Genomic DNA, 7,500 nt, shown 5'->3' with positions numbered 1-7,500 from the left:
AACAATCCTAAACCATAAACCTTAGACCCTAAATCCTAAATCTAACAATAAACATAAACCTAACCCTAAATCTAACCCTAAACCTAACCCTAACCCTAAACCCTCCCTGACCCTAACCCTAACCCTAACCCTAACCCTAAACCTAACCCTGACCCTAATCCTAACACTAACCCTATTTCTAATTCTAACCCTAACACTAATCCTAAACGTAAACCTAACCCCCTAATAATAACCCTAACCCTAACACTAACCCTAACTCCTAACCTTAACCCTAATCCTAACCCTAACCCTAACCCTAACACTTACCCCTAACCCTTACCCTAACCCTAACCCTAACCCTAACTCTAACCATTACCCTAACCCTAAACCTAACCTAACCCTAACCCTAACCATAACACTAAACGTAACCATAACACTAAACTCTAAACCCTAAACCTAATCCACCCTAAACCTTAAACAATCCTAAACCATAAACCTTAAACCCTAAACCCCAAATCTAACAATAAACGTAAACCTGACCTTAAATCTAACCCTAACCCTAACCCTAACCCTAAACCTTACCCTGACCCTAACCCTAACCCTAATCCTAACACTAACCATAACCCTAACCCTAACCCTAACCTTAGCCCTAACCCTAACCCTAACCCTAACCCTAACCCTAACCCTAACCCTAAACCTAACCCTAACCCCTTAACCTTAATCCCTAAATCCTAAACCCTGAACAACCATAAATCCTAAACCCTGAACAACCCTAAATCATAAACCCTGAATAACCCTAAACACTAACCTCTAAACAACCCTAAACAACCCTAATCACTAAACCATAAACAACCCTAAACACTAAACCCTAAAACCCTATACCCTAAACTTTAAACACTAAACCCTAAATAACCCTAAACCCTAAACCATTAACACTATACCCTAAACAACACTAAACACTAAACCCAAAACAATCCTAAAACCTAAACCTTAAACACTAAACCTTAAAAAACCCTAAACCCTAAACACTAAACCCTAAATAACCCTAAACTTTTAACCCTAAACACTATACCCTAAACAACCCTAAACCTTAAACAATCCTAAACTCTAAACCCTAAACCCTTAACCTAAACCACTCTAAATCTTAAACAATCCTAAACCCTAAACCTTAAACCCTAAACACTAAACCCTAAACCCTAAACCTAACAATAACCATAACCCTAACCCTAACCCCTAACCCTTACCCTAACCCTAACACTAACCCTAATCCTAACCCTAACCCTAACCCTAACCCTAACCCTAACTCTAACCCTAAACCTAATCCTAACCCTAACCTTAACCCTAATCCTAACCCTAACCCTAACCCTAACCCTAACCGTAACCATAACACTAAACTCTAAACCCTAAACCTAATCCACCCTAAACCTTAAACAATCCTAAACCATAAACCTTAGACCCTAAATCCTAAATCTAACAATAAACCTAAACCTAACCCTAAATCTAACCCTAACCCTAACCCTAACCCTAAACCCTCCCTGACCCTAACCCTAAACCTAACCCTAACCCTAACCCTAACCCTAAACCTAACCCTGACCCTAATCCTTACACTAACCCTATTTCTAATTCTAACCCTAACACTAATCCTAAACTTAAACCTATCCCCCTAATAATAACCCTAACCCTAACACTAACCCTAACCCAAAACCCTAACCCTAACCCTAACCCTAACCCTAAACATTACCCTAACCCTAACCCTAACCCTAACCCTAACCCTAACCCTAACCCTAACACTAACCATAACCATAACACTAAACTCTAAACCGTAAACCTAATCCACCCTAAACCTTAAACAATCCTAAACCATAAACCTTAAAACCTAAACCCTAAATCTAACAATAAACCTAAACCTGACCTTAAATCTAACCCTTACCCTAACCCTAACCCTAAACCTTACCCTGACCCTAACCCTAACCCTAACCCTAACCCTAACCCTAAACCTAACCCTAACCCCTTAACCTTAATCCCTAAATCCTAAACCTTGAACAACCATAAATCCTAAACCCTGAACAACCCTAAATCATAAATCCTGAATAACCCTAAACACTAACCTCTAAACAACCCTAAACAACCCTAATCACTAAACCATAAACAACCCTAAACACTAAACCCTAAACAACCCTATACCCTAAACTTTAAACACTAAACCCTAAATAACCCTAAACCCTAAACCATTAACACTATACCCTAAACAACACTAAACATTAACCCAAAACAACCCTAAAACCTAAACCTTAAACACTAAAACTTAAACAACCCTAAACCCTAAACACTAAAGCCTAAACAACCCTAAACTTTTAACCCTAAACACTATACCCTAAAGAACCCTAAACCTTAAACAATCCTAAAGTCTAAACCCTAAACCCTTAACCTAAACCACCCTAAATCTTAAACAATCCTAAACCCTAAACCTTAAACCCTAAACACTAAACCCTAAACCCTAAACCTAAAAATAACCATAACCCTAACCCTAACACCTAACCCTTACCCTAACCCTAACCCTAACCCTAATCCTAACCCTAACCCTAACCCTAACCCTAACCCTAACCCTAACCCTAACCCTAACCCTAACTCTAAACCTAATCCTAACCCTAACCTTAACCCTAATCCTAACCCTAACCCTAACCCTAATTGTAACCATAACACTAAACTCTAAACCCTAAACCTAATCAACCCTAAACCTTAAACAATCCTAAACCATAAACCTTAGACCCTAAATCCTAAATCTAACAATAAACATAAACCTACCCTAAATCTAACCCTAAACCTAACCCTAACCCTAAACCCTCCCTGACCCTAACCCTAACCCTAACCCTAACCCTAACCCTAAACCTAACCCTGACCCTAATCCTAACACTAACCCTATTTCTAATTCTAACCCTAACACTAATCCTAAACGTAAACCTAACCCCCTAATAATAACCCTAACCCTAACACTAACCCTAACTCCTAACCTTAACCCTAATCCTAACCCTAACCCTAACCCTAACACTAACCCCTAACCCTTACCCTAACCCTAACCCTAACCCTAACTCTAACCATTACCCTAACCCTAACCCTAACCTAACCCTAACCCTAACCATAACACTAAACGTAACCATAACACTAAACTCTAAACCCTAAACCTAATCCACCCTAAACCTTAAACAATCCTAAACCATAAACCTTAAACCCTAAACCCCAAATCTAACAATAAACGTAAACCTGACCTTAAATCTAACCCTAACCCTAACCCTAACCCTAAACCTTACCCTGACCCTAACCCTAACCCTGATCCTAACACTAACCATAACCCTAACCCTAACCCTAACCTTAGCCCTAACCCTAACCCTAACCCTAACCCTAACCCTAACCCTAAACCTAACCCTGACCCTAATCCTTACACTAACCCTATTTCTAATTCTAACCCTAACACTAATCCTAAACTTAAACCTATCCCCCTAATAATAACCCTAACCCTAACACTAACCCTAACCCAAAACCCTAACCCTAACCCTAACCCTATCCCTAACCATTACCCTAACCCTAACCCTAACCCTAACCCTAACCCTAACCCTAACCCTAACCCTAACACTAACCATAACCATAACACTAAACTCTAAACCGTAAACCTAATCCACCCTAAACCTTAAACAATCCTAAACCATAAACCTTAAAACCTAAACCCTAAATCTAACAATAAACCTAAACCTGACCTTAAATCTAACCCTTACCCTAACCCTAACCCTAAACCTTACCCTGACCCTAACCCTAACCCTAACCCTAACCCTAACCCTAAACCTAACCCTAACCCCTTAACCTTAATCCCTAAATCCTAAACCTTGAACAACCATAAATCCTAAACCCTGAACAACCCTAAATCATAAATCCTGAATAACCCTAAACACTAACCTCTAAACAACCCTAAACAACCCTAATCACTAAACCATAAACAACCCTAAACACTAAACCCTAAACAACCCTATACCCTAAACTTTAAACACTAAACCCTAAATAACCCTAAACCCTAAACCATTAACACTATACCCTAAACAACACTAAACATTAACCCAAAACAACCCTAAAACCTAAACCTTAAACACTAAAACTTAAACAACCCTAAACCCTAAACACTAAAGCCTAAACAACCCTAAACTTTTAACCCTAAACACTATACCCTAAAGAACCCTAAACCTTAAACAATCCTAAAGTCTAAACCCTAAACCCTTAACCTAAACCACCCTAAATCTTAAACAATCCTAAACCCTAAACCTTAAACCCTAAACACTAAACCCTAAACCCTAAACCTAAAAATAACCATAACCCTAACCCTAACACCTAACCCTTACCCTAACCCTAACCCTAACCCTAATCCTAACCCTAACCCTAACCCTAACCCTAACCCTAACCCTAACCCTAACCCTAACTCTAAACCTAATCCTAACCCTAACCTTAACCCTAATCCTAACCCTAACCCTAACCCTAATTGTAACCATAACACTAAACTCTAAACCCTAAACCTAATCAACCCTAAACCTTAAACAATCCTAAACCATAAACCTTAGACCCTAAATCCTAAATCTAACAATAAACATAAACCTAACCCTAAATCTAACCCTAACCCTAACCCTAACCCTAAACCCTCCCTGACCCTAACCCTAACCCTAACCCTAACCCTAAACCTAACCCTGACCCTAATCCTAACACTAACCCTATTTCTAATTCTAACCCTAACACTAATCCTAAACGTAAACCTAACCCCCTAATAATAACCCTAACCCTAACACTAACCCTAACCCCTAACCTTAACCCTAACCCTAACCCTAACCCTAACACTAACCCCTAACCATTACCCTAACCCTAACCCTAACCCTAACTCTAACCATTACCCTAACCCTAACCCTAACCTAACCCTAACCCTAACCCTAAAACTAAACGTAACCATAACACTAAACTCTAAACCCTAAACCTAATCCACCCTAAACATTAAACAATCATAAACCATAAACCTTAAACCCTAAACCCTAAATCTAACAATAAACCTAAACCTGACCTTAAATCTAACCCTAACCCTAACCCTAACCCTAAACCTTACCCTGACCCTAACTCTAACCCTAATCCTAACACTAACCATAACCCTAACCCTAACCCTAACCTTAGCCCTAACCCTAACCCTAACCCTAACCCTAACCCTAACCCTAAACCTAACCCTAACCCCTTAACCTTAATCCCTAAATCCTAAACCCTGAACAACCATAAATCCTAAACCCTGAACAACCCTAAATCATAAACCCTGAATAACCCTAAACACTAACCTCTAAACAACCCTAAACAACCCTAATCACTAAACCATAAACAACCCTAAACACTAAACCCTAAAAACCTATACCCTAAACTTTAAACACTAAACCCTAAATAACCCTAAACCCTAAACCATTAACACTATACCCTAAACAACACTAAACACTAAACCCAAAACAATCCTAAAACCTAAACCTTAAACACTAAACCTTAAAAAACCCTAAAACCTAAACACTAAACCCTAAATAACCCTAAACTTTTAACCCTAAACACTATACCCTAAACAACCCTAAACCTTAAACAATCCTAAACTCTAAACCCTAAACCCTTAACCTAAACCACTCTAAATCTTAAACAATCCTAAACCCTAAACCTTAAACCCTAAACACTAAACCCTGAACCCTAAACCTAACAATAACCATAACCCTAACCCTAACCCCTAACCCTTACCCTAACCCTAACCCTAACCCTAATCCTAACCATAACACTAACCCTAACCCTAACCCTAACCCTAAACCTAATCCTAACCCTAACCTTAACCCTAATCCTAAACCTAACCCTAACCCTAACCCTAACCCTAACCGTAACCATAACACTAAACTCTAAACCCTAAACCTAATCCACCCTAAACCTAAAACAATCCTAAACCATAAACCTTAGACCCTAAATCCTAAATCTAACAATAAACCTAAACCTAACCCTAAATCTAACCCTAAACCCTACCCTAACCCTAAACCCTCCCTGACCCTAACCCTAACCCTAACCCTAACCCTAACCCTAAACCTAACCCTGACCCTAATTCTAACACTAACCCTATTTCTAATTCTAACCCCAAAACTAATCCTAAACTTAAACCTAACCCCCTAATAATAACCCTAACCCTAACACTAACCCTAACCCCTAACCCTAACCCTAACCTAACCCTAAACCTAACCCTAACCCTAACACAAACCCTAACACTAACCCCCTATCTTTTACCCTAACCCTAACCCTAACCCTAAACCTAACCCTTACCATAACCCTAACCCTAAACCTAACCCCATCCCTAACCCTAACCCTAACCGTAACCATAACACTAAACTCTAAACCCTAAACCTAAACCACCATAAAACTTAAACAATCCTATACCATAAACCTTAAACCCTAAACCCTAAATCTAACAATAAACCTAAACCTAACCCTAAATCTAACCCTAACCCTATCTCTAACCCTAAAGCTAACCCTGACCCTAACCCTAAACCTAACCTTAACCCTAAACCTATCCCTAACTCTAACCCTAACCCTAACCCTAACCATAACCATAACACTAAACTCTAAACCCTAAACCTAAACCACCATAAACCTTAAACAATCCTATACCATAAACCTTAAACCCTAAACCCTAAATCTAACAATAAACCTAAACCTAACCCTTAATCTAACCCTAACCTTAACCCTAACCCTAACCCTAACCCTAACCCTAACCCTAACCGTAACCATAATATTAACTCTAAACCCTAAACCTAATCCACCCTAAACCTTAAACAATTCTATACCATAAACCTTAAACCCTAAACCCTAAATCTAACAATAAACCTAAACCTAACCCTTAATCTAACCCTAACCCTAACCCTAACCCTAAACCTAACCCTGACCCTAACCCTAACCCTAATCCTAACACTAACCATAACCCAAACACTAACCCTAACCCTAACCCTAAACCTAACCCTAACCCTAAATCTCACACTATCCCTAATCCTAACACTAAACCCTAAACTTTAAATCTAACCCTAACCCTAACCCTACTCTTAACCATAACCCTAACCCTATCCCTAAAACAAACCCTGACCATAATCCTAACACTAAACCTATTTCTAATTCTAACCCTAACACTAATCCTAAACTTAAACCTAACCCCATAATAATAACCCTAACACTAAACCTAACCCTAACCCTAACCCTAACCATAACCCTAACCCTAACCCTAACCCCTAACCCCTAAAACTAACACTAACCCTAACCCCTAACCCTAACCCTAACCCTAACCTAACCCTAACACTAACCCTAACCCTAACCCTAACCCTAACCCTAACCCTAACCCTATCCCTAACCCTAACCCTTACCCTAACACTAACACTAACCTTAACCCTAACCCTAACCTTAACCCTCACCCTAACCCTCACCTTAACCCTAAACCTAACCCTA

This window comes from Micromys minutus (genome assembly GCF_963924665.1).
Source record: "Micromys minutus genome assembly, chromosome: 9".
Classification (NCBI taxonomy): Eukaryota; Metazoa; Chordata; class Mammalia; order Rodentia; family Muridae; genus Micromys; species Micromys minutus.
The sequence above is the reverse complement of the archived record's forward strand: the minus strand, read 5'-3'. Positions refer to the sequence as shown.